Source organism: Podarcis erhardii (assembly GCF_964252035.2).
Source record: "Podarcis erhardii genome assembly, chromosome: 4".
In the NCBI taxonomy this organism is placed as follows: domain Eukaryota; kingdom Metazoa; phylum Chordata; class Lepidosauria; order Squamata; family Lacertidae; genus Podarcis; species Podarcis erhardii.
In genome coordinates, this window is record NC_138508.1 from 51,309,906 (window position 1) to 51,327,317 (window position 17,412).

The window sequence follows — 17,412 nt, forward strand, 5'->3', positions numbered from 1 at the left end:
CCATTCCTAGATAGATATGTTGTCTTCTTCTCTTCTCCATTCACAAACTCTGCTTTCCTATTGGCGTCTTTAAAGTAAATTTGTAATTAATTACTTTGCTTCTGCATCTAATGGTTGTATTCTCTCCTACACTTATCATTTATTACATTTTACAGACCCATTTGTGTTTTGGGTTGTACACAAATGTACATGATCCTATAAATGGTGTGTATAATGCGACTTCAAGTGGTAGTGTTCTTCTGGGTATCTGCAGGTGCTATTTTCATTTCAGGGCATGTTGCGGGGGAGCAGTGGTCACCCAGAAAAGGACTACTACATTGAATAAGTCCTATATAACTTGTCTTCCTTTTGCTCTCCACATATCATCAAAATGTCCCCTGGTTTTAGTATTTCCAAATTGGAAGGCATTTTAATTAATTTCTATAAGGTCAAAGCTCAGAAGCAGTGTTCTTACAAGGAATATCTGCATAGCCATGGAGGATATATGGGAAAAGGAGGCTGCATACTCAGGGACGTGGTTTTAAAGGCAACTGCTGCCGGCTTCTGTCTTTGTAAACAAGAGTGACCAGCATGACAGTGCAGAGATCTCCTTCCAACACCAACATTACTGCTGCTTATCAGGATGCTTGGGGGGGGGGGAGGCCGGGCAACTGTGAAATTGAGCTGTGCAGTCACACTATTGGAGTCCCCTCCAATGTGTCTGCATAAATCTGATCTCACCATTGCTCTACACTCTCCCAATAAGCAGCATCCATGCCGGTTTGGGGAGAAAGGCACCATTCTGTGTTGCCAGCCACTGCTGTCTATGAATGAAAGAGAAATTCCACCTGCATTTGATATAAGAAATAAGCTCATAAAATGAGGACAGGTTGCTGTTTATGTTTGAATATGGACTATAACTACCACTTTGTGCTTCTACACGAAACACACTGTTCTCCACCATTTGTCACATTGGCCTTATTCAGCTCAACATATTGTGTTGGACTTGGGAGTCCAACCAAAAATTCCACATATTTGGTGTAAGGAAATAATATATATACCCAACTTATTAATATATTATATATTACAATTCTAAGGATTCCATCCAGGTCCCAGGCTGTGTGGTATCTGTTGTCAGCTGGTGAAGTGTTTTGTCCTGTGTTGTGTCATGTTAAGCTTGCTGTAGGCACTAGAGAGCATAGTATATATAATTTGTATATTTAAATCTCTATACTGCTTTTCCAAATGTTCAAAGTGATAGACACAAAGCATTCTGAAAAAAGCCGGCAAAAGACATTCAGCACATAAAAGACATTTCCAATGACTGAAGATATGACTTAAGCTATGCCTTTGAGTAGTGTGGCTTCCACAAAAGTCACTTCGGCAAATGCATCTGAGGGTGAGAACTATAAAAGCCAGGTTTGATGACAGCCTTGTTTAATGCATGTTTTAACAACCTGTCGAGATTACAGGCTGCCAGAAACTGTTAGAGGCTTCATAAAAACAAGCAGCAATTGGTAAATTCCCCCATCCCCGTTTACAGTTCTGTGTAACTCATTGACTAGATGTACCGTGGATGATTTAATGGGTATCTTTGGGACATGCACTCACAAGAAAATAGCCTTATGCAGCCCTAGCAAAGAGAAAACTCTTTGCATAGTGTGTCTCAACTGTTATCAAATAAATTGATAAAAAAGTGGGCAAGCTTTTATGGGAACCTAATCCAAAAGGTTTCTTTTATTACATCTACAGAAAACAGCCACAGGAGCCTTGGGAGCATATAAAACTAAGCCAAATGAAATTAAGCTAGAGAGGAAGCAAGAGATGAACAAGAGGTCTGGGAAGGGGAGCAATATTCCAGTGCTGTGACTGAAATCCACATTTTGTCATGACTGGGAATGAAGGCAGGCTAACACACAACTTTCTGACCTGACAAGAAGTGTGGGAACGAGAGAGTGGCTCTGGGATGGCTCAAGAGAATGTACTCTAGGATGCACCCTGATCTTGTTCAGGCACCAAGGGTCAGCAAAGCTACAGAGCCCTGGCTTAATCACTTCTAGGAATCAAAGAAATTTTGCATTTGCCATAAACTACTTGTATTATGAATGAAGATTCACTTGGCACTTTTATACCTAACAAATAGGAACAATGTTTTGTTACCAACACACCTTGAGAAGCAGAGTAATGGTGAAAAGGTAATATTTATTTAACTATGACAATGAAAACTCTGCCAAACAATAACCAAATTATGTAAATACGGAGGGTTTGAATGAATGTATATGAAGGAAGCACCCCTCCACTTACCTAAACATGTAAACAATCACATTATGTGGCTCCCCGGTCACGGAATGGGAGGAAATGCTTTCTTCTTGCTAAGTGAGTATTGAGTATGTATTCAGTTAAGTCATAGTTGTTGCTGCAATCGTCTGTCTCTGGAGACAGAAGTCAAACTGTTGGAAGGTTACAGTTTGAGACCGATATAGGAGAGGCATGCTTTGTTGCAGGTGGGACAGATAAAGGCATATGGTTGTGCTGCAGTAGATGTACCATAGCTTTTGTTCTCTCTGCACTCCTCCCAGCTTCATCAGGATGATGGTAAGACTCCCTGCAGGCTTGGGCAGTTGATGAGTCTCTGCAGAGCTTCCTCAGGGTATGCTGTCAAGGCTGCATCATCTACAAACAACATCTCTTGGATAAGGACCTGCCTCACTTTTGTCTTAGCAGAGACATGCCAGGTTGAATAGACCCCCATCACTCCTTGAATGAAAGTACACACAGTCTACAATCGAGCTGAAGGCATATGAGAACACCAGGGAGAAGAATAAGGACACAGCTATCTTTTAGTATACCGGTAACTAATAACTAGTATGAAAACTAAACACTGCCATACCCATTGTTGAACAAGTACATGTTAGTTACTGTCCCCATGAATGAATATGTGCTTCTGTCATTCATATTTGCTATACACATGTATCATTTGCAGCCACGAAGGCAGTAATGAAACAGGGACAGGATAAACTACAGGTATCAGTGACCAGCAGTCAAAAGCAATACACCAGCTATTGTAAACAAATGCTGGAACTAATGGGAGAACCATTTGAGATTCAAGAAATGAAGGAGGGAAAACAAGCAATTCTAAAACCACTTAAGATTTGTGTTGCTTAAAAGCATTTCCTGTTTAGTCAACCAAAATCAGGAGATTTAAAATAATGCAGTGGGGGGGTTGCATAGTAAATACATAGACATATAAGGTAAAGGGATATAGTCCTAAGGGTACAGTTGTCAAAAACAATGGCTATTCTTACTCAAACTAGGCATGTCACACTTGCAATGAAATGCCAGTAAATAAATAAGATGCTGAAGGGACAGTTTCTCCAAAATGCCCTGTTTAATCAACACAAAGCAGACAATTGCCGCAAATATTAGGAGATTTTGTTTGTCTGCCTAATTGTCACTTAGGAGATAGATCATTTCCAATTGCAGTTGAGGATCACATGATCAAATACTTCTCCATACTAAAAGCAAATCTCTTTGTCAGGAAGAAGGTGAGAAGGCCCATACAGTGGTTAAAATTGTTTGAAAACCCTTTGGAAGCATTTTGACCTCCCAGATAAAATGATGTCCTGGCATCTCTTTCATAATCATGATACTGTATTAAGGAATTGGTGCACAACTTATTACACTTCCCATGCACTTCAGCTGCAATTCCTTTAAGCGAGGGACTGTACCTCATGTTTATTATTAAAATAAGGAGCTAGTCCAAGCCGGTACTTAAATTAATGGACTGATGCTCCAATTTCTAAAGTCATGAAGAGGACTTCATTTGGGTGCATTTGTGGACAAATTTATATCTTCACTAAAAGGGAAATACAGTTTAACAGAGTAATTTTAGAAAGCAACATTAAAGACTTTTAATGCACGTACTGTAAAATGGTGAGTAAGGCTGTTCTCAACTGCATGCGGCAATTCAAAAGAAGAAGTGTGGGAGCAAAAAAATCTAATGCATAAGCAAATAAGAAATGGTTTCAACACAAGGTTTCAGCTATTTGATATTTGAATGTAAGGCATTGCTATCAAGGATATTAGCCCTAGGAGGGCAATGTAATATTCAAATGGTAAGCCACAACCCTGTTTCCAGCAAATGAGTTTTATATTATGCAACATCATAAATTCATAGTCAGCCTTGGTGGTTAGGGCTTGACTCGCTGAAAGGGGTTAAATTTGATTCAATTCTTAAATATTACATAGTTTCTTAGAAAGCATTAGTGAAGATGCCAACTTGGAAGTAAACTGTAAAACAAGTAAGAAAAGTGCTTTGAACCTGTTTCAGTATTATTATTCCTCGCCCTCCCCACATTGGAACAATTTCCTCTGTGTTTCACCTCAGTGATAAAACATTGCAAGAGTAGGGCCTAACATTCTAATAACAAGGAACTATATAATCCTATAAACAGACGCAGATGTAGAATAGATATAGTTCATATGAACATGCCAGGTTACCTTAGAGACTATTTGCTCCTATGTAGGCCCTGCCTGTGAATTCAGAAAAACAAATCACTGTCTTGCTTTCAGTTTAGTCTCCGGAGATTTGGTGAATGAGTGCAACAAATGAGGGTGTGACTTGGAATGTCCTCCCAAATGGAATTTGTGAGGCTCCTTCCTTGTTTGTCCTGTGATGAGATTGTGATGGGCAAAATCTTGTTTGTTTGTTGCATTTCTACCCCATCTTTCCTCCAAGGAGCTCCATGTGGTATACAGTCATACCTCGGGTTGGAGTAGCTTCAAGTTAAGTATTTTCGGGTTGCATTCCGCAGTGACCCGGAAGTAACGGAGCACATTACTTCTGGGTTTTGCAGCATGTGCAGACGCTCAAAATGATGCCACGCACATGTGCAGACGCACAGTTGCGTGTTACGTTTACTTCAGGATGCGAACTGGGCTCCGGAACGGATCCTGTTCGTATCCAGAGGTACCACTGTATATGGTTCTTCCCCCTCGCCATTTCACCCACATAGCAACTCTGTGAACAGACAGGCCAAGGTCATCTTGTGAGCCCCTGAGTGAGGATTTTAACACTGGTTTTCATGTTTCTAGTCTGACACTCTTACCACTACAATGCACATCTTTGCTCTTCCTGCAAAGTGTTTGTGTTTTGTTTTGCTGATAGTGTCTGTTGTATTTTGTTATTGCTATTAGAAAATACTTGTTGAACTTGTGTTTTTATTAAGCATATGTTTTTATGATTATGTTCTACACCAATGTGCGTATTTCCAGTTATAGAAATAGAAATCTCACAATAGATTATGATGACAATGATGATGATTCCATATGGGTTTATTTTGAACATTTAAGAACATAATTTTTGTAACTCCTAATACATGGAACACTTCTATTTTCTTATACCTAGAAATGCAAAAACTTTATTGTGTCATTAGTGAAGAAAAGTTCTGGTATATGTTATGAAGTGGGTTAAAAGGAACAACATGAAATGAAGTCCATGCAGACTAGAAGACTTTTTCAGATCACTTCTGCTTTATATGCTATCCTTGCTCTGTGGCTGCTGTTTTTCACGAGCGCTCTTCCTGTATGACTCAATTAACATTGGCCAGGCTGACCATTATATTCTTGAAATATGAAAATGGGTATACAGGTTAAACAAACAAACAAAATATTTGTGGTTTGGAGGAATGTGCATGTTGAGGAATGGGTGGGGTGGACATTTGACTATTATTTATTAGGGAGTCCAAGGGCTTCTTCCTTGCCCACTTTTTACCTTTAAAAAGACAAGGTACTGTTGGGAAACTAGCCCCATCTGGAGTGGCTGGCTCCTCTCCCTGCTCTCGGAGCTTGTTTACCAGTGATCTGCCTCTGGCTGCGTTCCCAGACAGACCAGGGAGATCTAGATAGGCGACATTTCCCAGCGTGGAAAATGCACACACCCTTCTTCCCCCTTCGCAGGGGAAAGAAGAATAGTCAGAAAGTCCTTTTACATATTGTTTATTTCTGACATTACAGCTCTACAGAAAACGTGTCCGATCACTTCAGCCTCTTTCTAGCAAGTGACAGAGACTTCCTTTACAAACGCAACAGGAAGGTCTCAAATTACACACTGGACACAGACTTCCAAAGCCTGTGAACTTCCGGGAATTTACTTTCCCACAGCTAGCCACATCACATGATGTCAACAAGCTGGCTGTTTGCAGCTGCGATGTTCTCATGTTGTAACAGGTACATGCTTGGAAGGAGCCCAGCAACCACACATGTACTGTTACTGTCCTCGGGATGGGCATTATACGATGTTAGAGTTGTTCAGTGGAGTCCCTAATCTGGATCTCGCATAAAAATTAATTCTTTCCACCACAAGAATGTGCTTCAAAGCTTTACTGCAGAACAGTCTTAAATACTTGCTACAATAAAATAAACATTACAAAATAACCTTGCAAACAAGAAAAGAGCTTCCTTCCTTTCCTCTCTCTGGTCCCAAAGGAAGATCCTAAGCTTGGTCATCATTACCAAGCTTCTCTGCAAGCACAGCTGCTGCTGCTAACAATCTCCAAACAAGCACACACAGGCTTCTCAAGTTTCATCTTCCTGCTGTGAGAGCTCTGCAGCTTCTGTTTCTGGAGATGCATCATTGGGTAGCTTATGTCACTCTAATGGAAAAAATACCTTTCTCCTCTGATGCTGTTTGCCAGAGTGTAACTTTTTTTTTTTTTTTTTTTGTCTAAGGTAAACTTCCCATTACAGCATCTTAAATACAATGCATTCAGACACAGCATTTTATGTACATTGAACTTCTAACTTTAACAGTAGGATCATTCCTGGGAAAGATGTTGAGGGGGTAAAAAGATAACTTGATGTTGAGGGGGTAAAAAGATAACTTGAAAACAAGTCATTTCAGCTAGCTGGATTGGTGCATCACAGCACTGCTTAAAATGGTTCAGTTGCATCTTTAACTGGCTAATTAAAGATACCGACAGCACTGTGATTCAATAATTTTTCTGAATAAACCAGATTACATTAAAATGTACTGTTATATTTGATGAGATCGAAACACTTCTCTTCTGTTAAAGTGCATGATAAATCAATGCTCTGTTTAACTTTATTAGTTAGCAGTTAGATACATCAGGTATTCCATTCTGCACTATATAGCTATTTTGTGTACTTTGTTTCCTCTGCACGATGATTTTACAACCCCATTTGTTTTCAGATGTATAACCAATGTGCCTTTTATGCCTAGTGTTAAAACAAATAAAATGCAATATGCTCTTTGCTTCTGCTTTTGTCTTCTGAAGAAGAATGAAATGCTGCTGTAATTTACACTTTCACATTTCTGAAAACTTGCAGATTTTACGGAAGACTCCTTTTCCCTCCATATGTAAATTTCTGGAAACATATTGAGTTAGTAAATTTTGTCAGGCACTGCTGGCACAGAAACTTGAAGAGAGTCCACATGAACAACACACTGCCTCTTGCTTTGCATTTCACAATTCTCTGGGCATTTCAAAAGTCTTCATCAACAACTGGATCTCAAAAAAATAGTTCCATGTGCACATTTCTAAGTTTCTAAGCACATTTCTAAGTTAGGTGAAATTCCTGCTTTTAAATGTAGGTGACTGTGCTTATGGTGATTTTTACACTTAGTGGTTCACCCTCCCCATATTCAAATCTGTGTATATGGCTGAGCACAGACATTTTAAATAATACCACCTTCTCAGACTTGTAATTCAGATCATCTTAAAGCTGCAGCTTTCCTCTAATTTCTCCTCCTCCATTTCTTCTTCTTCCACCTCCAATATCTAAACCCAGTTTTCTTAATTGGTTTGGGAGAAATTCATCAGTGTCAGACTACAGTTGGCTTAACAGGCAGTGTGGGTTTGTCAAGACAAGCACAGGACATGCTTGGATCCTTCCACTTCAGCATTTTTACTTCTTTTCAATGCTGATTTATTTCCTATACAGTGAAATATAAAGGTAAAGGGACCCCTGACCATTAGGTCCAGTCGTGACCGACTCTGGGGTTGCGGCGCTCATCTCGCTCTATGGGCTGAGGGAGCCAGCGTTCGTCCGCAGACAGCTTCCGGGTCATGTGGCCAGCATGACTAAGCCGCTTCTGGTGAACCAGAGCAGCGCACGGAAACGCCATTTACCTTCCCGCCGGAGCGGTTCCTATTTATCTACTTGCACTTTGACTTGCTTTTAAACTGCTAGGTTGGCAGGAGCTGGGACCGAGCAATGGGAGCTCACCCCGTCACAGGGATTCGAACCGCCGACCTTCTGATTGTCAAGTCCTAGGCTCTGTGGTTTAACCCACAGCGCCACCTGAAATATACAGTGAAATATACTTGAGTTCAATTCACAATAACATCCTTCCATAGGCTTTTCAATATTATTTTTGTATCTTTATGTTGTGAATTGCCCTGTGATCTTCGGATGAAGGACGGTATACAAATTTAATAAAGAATAAGAATATATTGACTACTTTAAATTCCCAGGAAGGTTATTATTTTTGTTATTGTCATGTATTAAATTTGTGTACCGTGGTACCTCTAGATAGGCACACCTCTGGTTGTATCTTTCAGGATGCGAATGCGGCAAACCCAGAAGTATTTTTCCGGGTTTCGCTGCACACGCATGCGCAGAAGCGGCACCTCCATTTGCAAATTCCTTGGGATGCGGCCAGACCTCCAGAATGGATCCCGTTCACAACCGGAGGTCCCACTGTACTGCACTTCATCTGGAGATCAGTGTGGTTTAAAATTTAAAGCACAAAAACACATACCATAATAACAAACAATAACCTCTCCCCCCCACACACACAGTTTAAAAAGCCATACGCCGTTTAATTAGCCAAAGGCATAGAATAAGAGGAATGTTTTTGCCTGGCACCTCAATATAGGTAACGAAGGTGCCAGGTGAGCCTCCCTGAAGAAAGTAAGTGAGGAATCACCGCAGAAAAGGCCCATTTTCATTTTGCCACCTTCCAAACCTCTTGTGGAGGAGACACACAAAGAAGGGCCTCAGATGATGATCACAGGATCTGCATCAGTTCATATGAGGGGAGATGATTCTTGAAGTATTACAGTCCTGAGCCATTGGCTTTATCAGTCAAAACCAGCACTTTGAATTGAGTTAGACAATCGCACACATTTAAGCTCCTCAGGTTTTGCAACAAGATAAAATAAGCTTTCTCTAGAACAGCCTTCCCCAACCTCTTGCCCTTCTGGTGTTTTGTACTCCAATTCCCATCAGCCCTGACCAGCTTTCCCAATAGTCAGGGATTCTGGGACACCTGGAGTGCAGCAGGAAGGGGAAAGCTGCTCTATAACATCCAGTTTCAGTGCTAAACATTTTGTAGGTGCTCAGTTTGCATGATGAAAGCAGGCAATTCCATATATTACACATATTGTTTTTTAACCATTTAATTGTTATGTCAGTAAGATAAAGACTAGACTAGATAAATGGTTAAAAGTCATAAGAATATCAGTTGAGCCTACTGGATCAGGTCAATGGACTATCCAAACCAGCATCCTGTTCTCACCGTAGCCAACTATATGCCTATGGGAAGCCTATGAGCAGAAACTAAGCACAAGAGCACTCTCTTCTCCTTTTTCAAGTTATTTGCTCCTTGGGGAAGCCAATTATGACAACATTTGGACACTCTTGGTCTGTACAAGTAATCAGTAAATGCCACGGTGTAGAGATGCCTACCTGACCTCCTGGTTAATTAGTTGCTGCTACTTATTGTGAAGGGAGAGGCGAGGCAGCAAGGTGAGCAGCAGGAGTGCTGGATTGGCTTCGCCATTTTGTTTGCACCACACTGACCTTGCCTTACCCCTCTTCTCTCCTGGTAAGCAGCTGCAACTCATCTTCAGGGAAGTCAGGGAAGTGCCTGCACCCACCACTGACCGCAAGTATGGTTGTTAGACTAAAAGAGACAACAGTGACAGCTTGGACACCTACGGCTAAATGAATCTGGCAGGTGAAGTGAGCATACATGAGAGAATGAAACAGACCTTCCTAGATCGATCGATCGATCGAGAAATAGATGTAGATATATATCCCATAGGGATGCTGCTACTCTTCAGATTTTAGAATGTCGCTTGAATCCTCAAAAAAGCTAAAGTTAATTGTAGTTTAAGCTGAGTGCAACAAGCCAATTGATGTCTAATTTTCAGACAGAAAGTCTCCTCCAGAGATATTAACTTTAATCACTGTCAGCTAATAAGTGAGTAGAATAGTACATACTGTTAGACTAATGTATTTTTCATTCAGAATAATAATATCCCTTATGATAATAGTATCCCACGTTGGCTTCAGAAGATTTGTCACAGAAGATTTGTATTCATTTATTTATTTGATAGATTTCTATCCCATCCATCTTCCAATATGGATAAGAATATATCAGCTATCTTATTAATTCAATCCAGCAAATATGATCAGTATTTGTCATCATTGCTGCTTTGAGTTTACAAGCAATATGTAATTGATTGCATCCCCACCAGCAGCATTTGCTTTGTCCCCCCCCCCCCCTTGTTTTATTCCAACCCATTCGTTTCATTGCATTATCAATGTAAGTTAAGGGATTTTGTAATTGATTATGTAAATTTCTTAAGTTAATGTAACTTTGCCACAGTAGGCACCAATAATAATTTTGTTTTTGACTGAAGATGAACTGCAGTGAAACAGAAACATTGTTGCATGTAACATACATGGCAGAATGAAAAATGATGCTGTCTTATATCCCTACATGTGACCTACAACTTCCAGTGCTATTCAGTGTTGCAGAAAGGAGTCATGTTGCAGTAATTCCAACATCTCCCGCTTGAGACCTTTAAATGCTAAATTTGCTGATTTCAAATCTGTATATTCATGCTGATGAGGTAAGTTCAAAGGCTGATTTCCTCAAACATCCCTTTTTCTTTGCACCATTATGGTCTCCTTCTTTGCAGACTGAGATATTTCTTTCCTCCAATTGTTGACATGTTTTAACACACACCTTATCCGTTCTTATATTAAAAATAGCTAAATGTGACACCCACTCTTGTGTGCCCAGATAATATGCTGCAGTTAAAAAGTCTCTCCTTTTGTTCATTAGGAGAAAAATTAGGTACAAAGAGGTGGTATTTAAATCTCTATATCCAGTGGCTAAATCAGAGTGCTATTTCTGCTTAACTCATCTGGAGTTCCAGTTGACAGCTTAGTTAACATTTCTAGTCCCTACTTAATGAGCTAGCAATGTCATGGTATTTAAAAGAGAAGTTTACATTTCATAGTCCTTCAGAACTCTTTTTTTAGGCTTGACATTTTTATTTTAATGAGCCATTTGCTGCTTCTGATTCATGCTTTGAAGCCAATAGGATGTCTCAAACAATGCAAGTTGCATTTAAAACATCTTTTTATATTTCTAGTCAGTATTTCTAAAAAGGGAAATTCATATTTTTCATCAACTCTGAGTGAGGAAATAAAAAAATAAAAAGAACCCATCCTGCCATGTCAATTAAAAGAAAATGTTGTTCAGGGATGAACTAGATAGGCTGATGCCACTGGAGGTATCTTTATAATGCGTCCCCATCTGACAGTCAATGGACGATGTGATAACAAGAAAAATACAGCCTTACAGAATAATAGAGAATACAATTGTTGTTATTGCTTTAATCATAATTCCTTCTTCAAGGTCCTTTTCTTCTGAGGCATCTGTCTTCAGAAGGGAAATGACAAATGAAATTTGGAGGAAAAGCTTTGAGGACGCAATATACCTTGGCCTTAAGTAAGAACCTAAGCACATTAAAAGACTAGCACATCTTTGTATAATTAATGAATAAAATCTCAGCCTATTCCAGTTATTATTTATTTGTTTGACTATTTCCAGTGCTTTTTTCCTAAAAAAAAAGTTTAGGGGTGCTCTCATTTTCCTACTCATATTGAAATACTGCCGTTCAATGATGCCAAACTTAGATTCACAAAACGTTTAGCGGTATGCGTACCCCTGCGTACCCCCAGAAAAAAGCACTGATTATTTCTATCTATTCTTTAATGAATTATCAGGGTGGTTACATGTGCATATAATGTTCCACTAAAATCCATGGATGTAGCTGGCAACTGATTTCAGCATGATGCTGTCAATATTAATTGTTAAAAGATACAGTCAATACATTTGCTGGAAACCATGATGAGACAGATGTCATAACAGCATGCAGGAGCCAACAGGCTGTATAATCTTAGAGCAGCCAGCATGGTGCCCTTCAAATGTTGTGAACTTCAATTTCCATCATTCCTCACCACTGGCCATACAGGTGGGGCTGATGGTTGTAGTCCACAAAGTAGAGGCACTACTTTGGCTACCCCTGAATCCTGAATCTAGAAGGAAGAGTTCTAATCAGTCATCAGCCACTCCTCCTTCTCCCACTTGCTCAGCTGATGAAATCCCAGTGTGCTGTAAACAGACGGTAAAGTTTACAACAGAATTAATGGGTGTTTTCCTGTTATTTTTATCAACCTTCAGGGGGCCGAAGTCCACAATCTAGCACAATGTTCCAAGCAGCTTGTACAAAAAGTCGCAGACATAACAGTGTAATCCTTCTCAACCTAGCATGGGGGCTCTACTCTGTGCATTAGAAGTACCATTACTGCTGAGTGTGGTTGATATGCAGGTTTAGCAGGCCCAGTACCAGGCACTGTAACACAGTGCTGTACATTGAAATGGTTCAACAAGGAGAGTTAAACCAAATGCTACAGAGAACTGTATCACAAAGCAACCTAATATCCCGAACAAGTTTGTTTGAAGCATAGCAACCTAAGGGAATTCAAGCCCATGTCATCCAACATCTCTGCTTATGACAGTAGTTAGCCCCAGTTATCAGTGGCACCCCAAAGAGGAGGGAATTGCCAAAACTCCAAATAAAACACTTCTACTTAAGGACCAGTTGGGTGGGAGAAAAGGTATAAGTCAAAAGGAGGCTCCAAGAAATGGTTTAGCAATTTGCATATTATGTGCATGTGAGAAGGTGGAGAGGGAAATGGCTGAGTTCCATTTAACCTTTATTAATTGCATTTTCATCCACTTTAATCATTTATAATTACTTATAGTACAAAAATGTATGAAGTCATTTTCTGTGTAACATGCTAATTTATACAGAGACTCACCCGAGACAAAGGTGTTCATTGACAATTAATATTTCATCAGCATATTTCACTAGGTTGTGTGTGTTTTTTATTACGCACCAAATGCTCTTGTGCACTTGGACATTAAAAATTTACACAGTCTAGCTACTGAGAAACACACAAAGCCAAGCGGTAACGGCACTCAAAAGAAAATGAAACCATGCTTTGTTTTGTTGAGCACAACTGAGACTCCCACATCTAAACTAGTCTACAAATAGCATGGAGCAAAATAAGGGCAAGCAAATGAAGCAGCCTTATACAGAATTAGATCACTGGTTCATCTAGCGTTCAGTTACCAGCCTTCATTCCATCTAGCAGTCTTTCTCAGCATGACGTCTTCCAGATGATGTTAGACTCAAGTTCCAATTTGCCTCAGCAAGTAGGACTGATGGGGTGGGATGGTGGTATTTGTGGTTTGAAACATCTGTACGGCACCAGGTTGGGGAAGACTATTATATAAATTCAGGCTAGCACTGAGCCATTCGTAAATTTGGTAAAACTGGAATTATCATATTGGGAGGTTTTTTTGTGAGATGTGATGCAATGCAATGCGATACGATGTCATGTGTTATGTTATGTCATGTTATGTTACCTTGTGTTATGTTAATATACCACTTTTTGGTCCAAAGCTGCTGCTCCACCCCCCAAACAGTGATCAGAATATTAATACAAAAGATAAATACAATAAATATAAAATCAATCAAAGCAATACAAAGTCACAAAATAACCTTCAAACACACAGAATATACATCTATATTGGCGAGAGCCAGTGTGGTGTAGTGGTTAAGAGCGGTAGACTCATATTCTGGTGAACCGGGTTCGCTTCCCCGCCCCTCCACATGTAGCTGCTCGGTGACCTTGGGCTAGTCACACTTCTCTGAAGTCTCTTGGCCTCACTCACTTCACAGAGTGTTTGTTGTGGGGGAGGAAGGGAAAGGAGACACCTTAGGGTAGTGATAAAGCGGGATATCAAATAATCCTCCTCCTCTTCCTCCTCCTCCTCTTCTTCTTCTATGAGCAACATCCACACTCTCACCACAGATTCCACTTCCTGGCATTCCACTGCAGCCTTAGAACCAGGCTAATTCACATCTTCCTCCATCCATTCCAATTTCTCACCTAGGAACAAACCCATCCACAACTAATTGTCTAGGGGAAGTGCCCTTGCCTTCATCACACCCTGAAGGAGTGACCCAAAGGGGAAAAGTATGCTTTGGTGCTGCTGTCTTTGAGGCTATCCCACTGGGGCTGGCCAAGTGGAGCAGCATGTCTCTAAGTAAACATAGGTTCCCCACAGAAAATAGCTACAGTTGTAGCAAAGTTCTTACTCTTGTTCTTCATGAGCAGGGCTAGGTGGCCAAACCTTCTGACTCAGCCAAAGTTCTCCTGGTCTCTTCAAGCAGTAGTGTAGGATTTGGGGAGGCTATAGTTGGTGTCCACCTCCTGGCCAGCATTAGCCATTTTAGTACTACCTGCTTTCTTTTCTATTGAGTCTCAGACCACCTCCTAGCCAGCAATTGTTCACCTACCTGTCTCCTCTTGCAGCAAGTTCCAGAGGTGGTGGTTGGCTTGCTAGGAATATCTCTTCACCCAAATGAGAAAGCTGCTACACCTGAGACTTTATGAGCTCCAGCCTTGAAGAGCATATGTTACTTGGTGTGGAAGAAAACATATTGCCCACTATGTGGAGTGGGAACCCACAATAATGGCTGGCATATGAGCCTTCTGGGTGAGAGCCAGGGTGGAGTTCTTGAACCACAGGTGTGAGATATAAATGGTTCTTGGATGCTGAAGGTGGAGTCTGGGAACCAAACCACTGGATCATCTGGAACATGGCATACAAATAAACAAATAATCATCTGAAAAGGCACCTGTGTATACAGAGTTCCAGATGCAACAGAAGAATGCAATATAGTGAAGTACATTTAAAAGAGCCTTTTCAGCAGAATAAAAGCTGTATTTATGACTGCATTGCATTGCATATTATAGAATTCATATAACTTTAGCAAAGGTCTCACATTATGGCACAGATGAAATTGACTTCCTAAGACCTAAAGGAGGGTTAAACACCCAAACAATCCAACTTCCATGGAATGACTTATAAAAATAAGCATCAATGGCTTTAGCATTTTACCTCTATTATGGAAGCACTGATCTGGAAGGTGTTTTATAGAAAGGAAAAGTTCTCCATGCTATAGCTATAACTGGTTGCTCAGGGAGAGAAATTATCTGCTTGAGAAAAACAGTAAGAAAAATCAATACAGTTGTGAAGGAGGTTGTTGAGAGAAGCAAAGGATTAGGGCAGGATGAAAAGTCCAAGCCATTTTTTCTTCTAACCTCTGCCCTTCATGATCTTTTAACTGCAATTATACTGTGAAGTTTGTAGTATCATCTCTGATCCTCTCCCCCCGCAATTGCTCTGAACATTGATTGTTTATTTCACATATGGGCTTTGAAATCACTGTCATTTGGAGTGTTCTAATATGTGCTCTCTTTCAGAAATACAATAGAAATAGATTTCCAAGCCTGAGTCTGACCTACAAGCTACTGTTTTGAAAGCAATCTCCAGCTCACTTTCAGGATAGCACCTACCCTTGGTCCTAAACTTTTGAGCTATGGAAAAACTCATTCTTCTTGTAGCAAGTGAGCTAAATGACCACTCACAACAAAGGCGCAGCCACTGTGGGGTGAGGGAGAAATAAAGGAGGGTGCGTCATCTAGGAGCACAGCAATCATGTAAACAAATACACCCATAGATACCTTTTATTATAACTATTATTATCAATAACAATAACATGGTTGGGCTGAGTCCCAAAAGTCAAGTCCTCAGCTTCAGCTTAGATCCTTTTGCTCACTGTCTCCACAGATAGCTACTATGTAAGAGAAGTTGCCACAAGGCAGAAAATAGGCCGCAGGTTCCTAGGACATAGCTGCCACCTGAAATCTCTTGCATTCCAGTTTTGCAAAGGCATCAAACAAAATAAGATGCCCCCAGGAAGCAACCGTTTTCAAAATTCCTAGGCCATTTGGCCTGCCATCTCTGCAGAGATTTAGATGAACTGGATGAAGATTTTAACTGCGTAATAATAATAATAATAATAATAATAATAATAATAATAATAATTTATTATTTATACCCCGCCCATCTGGCTGGGTTTCCCCAGCCACTCTGGGCGGCTTCCACCAAAGTATTAAAATACAGTAGTCTGTTAAACATTAAAAGAAGCTTCCCTAAAGAATTTTAATTGTGTAGCGAATCAAAATACAAATATTGTATTCTTTTACCAGAAAATGATCCTTGTATGCGGTTGGTTATTGGGTAGGGGGTACGTGAATATCAGTTTACATCTCTTTGTTTTTCATTTTTCCATTATTGTATCCAGTTTCTCACATTTCCACACCAGTTTGGATTTTTAAAAAAGCCCTCCTATAGCTGTACCCTCATTTTAGTCAAATGTATGCAATTTTGCCTAATATACACAATTTTGCAAAACAATTTTCTGTATTAGAATGTATTCTTGTGTGCTATTTTCACTCAATGATGAACATTTAGGCACACTTTACCACAGTATGCACATTTTTGCACAGGTTACATGGCTGGAATATGTTGTGGTTTATTGAAAATTTTATTGTTTATGGCACTTAGAGAGTTTATAATCATCTATACTTTTTTTACTACTGCACTGAAATTTGTGGAACATATAGGCCTCAGTTAGGGGGAGAGGGGGCCAGAAGTGGTGTATTTCACACTCAAGCAAGTTTAAAATATGTACAGGGAAAACAGTAGAGCATTCTTTGTATAGATATATACATTGTAGTCAATGTCCTTACCCTTCCTATGTTGGATGTCAAAAATATGTACTTTGGTCGCAAACTTGGGCAGTCCACCATGGCATCCAGGCACTAGTCCTTAAGTTAATTTATTTCAGCCAATGTATTCAGAGTATGGCCTCATTGGATATCAGCATTACAAATGTGTCTTGCAATTAGACAGATACAGAACACCGGGTCCTGTCCCCCCTTCTGCTACTAACTAAGCAGTAGGCAACATTATATATAAATTGCAGGGAAGATGGAGATAAAAGCACTGTTTTGATCAGATAAAAAAAGTGTACTATTCAAAGAATGAACAAATTCAACTGGGTAAGACTTACTTTTATCTTAATATTCAAAATTTACTTTTTGATATTTTAAGTGGTTATAGAACATTTATATCAGCATTTCCCCACAGCTTTCAAAATGGCATATTTTAGTTTCTGCTTTCTTCAG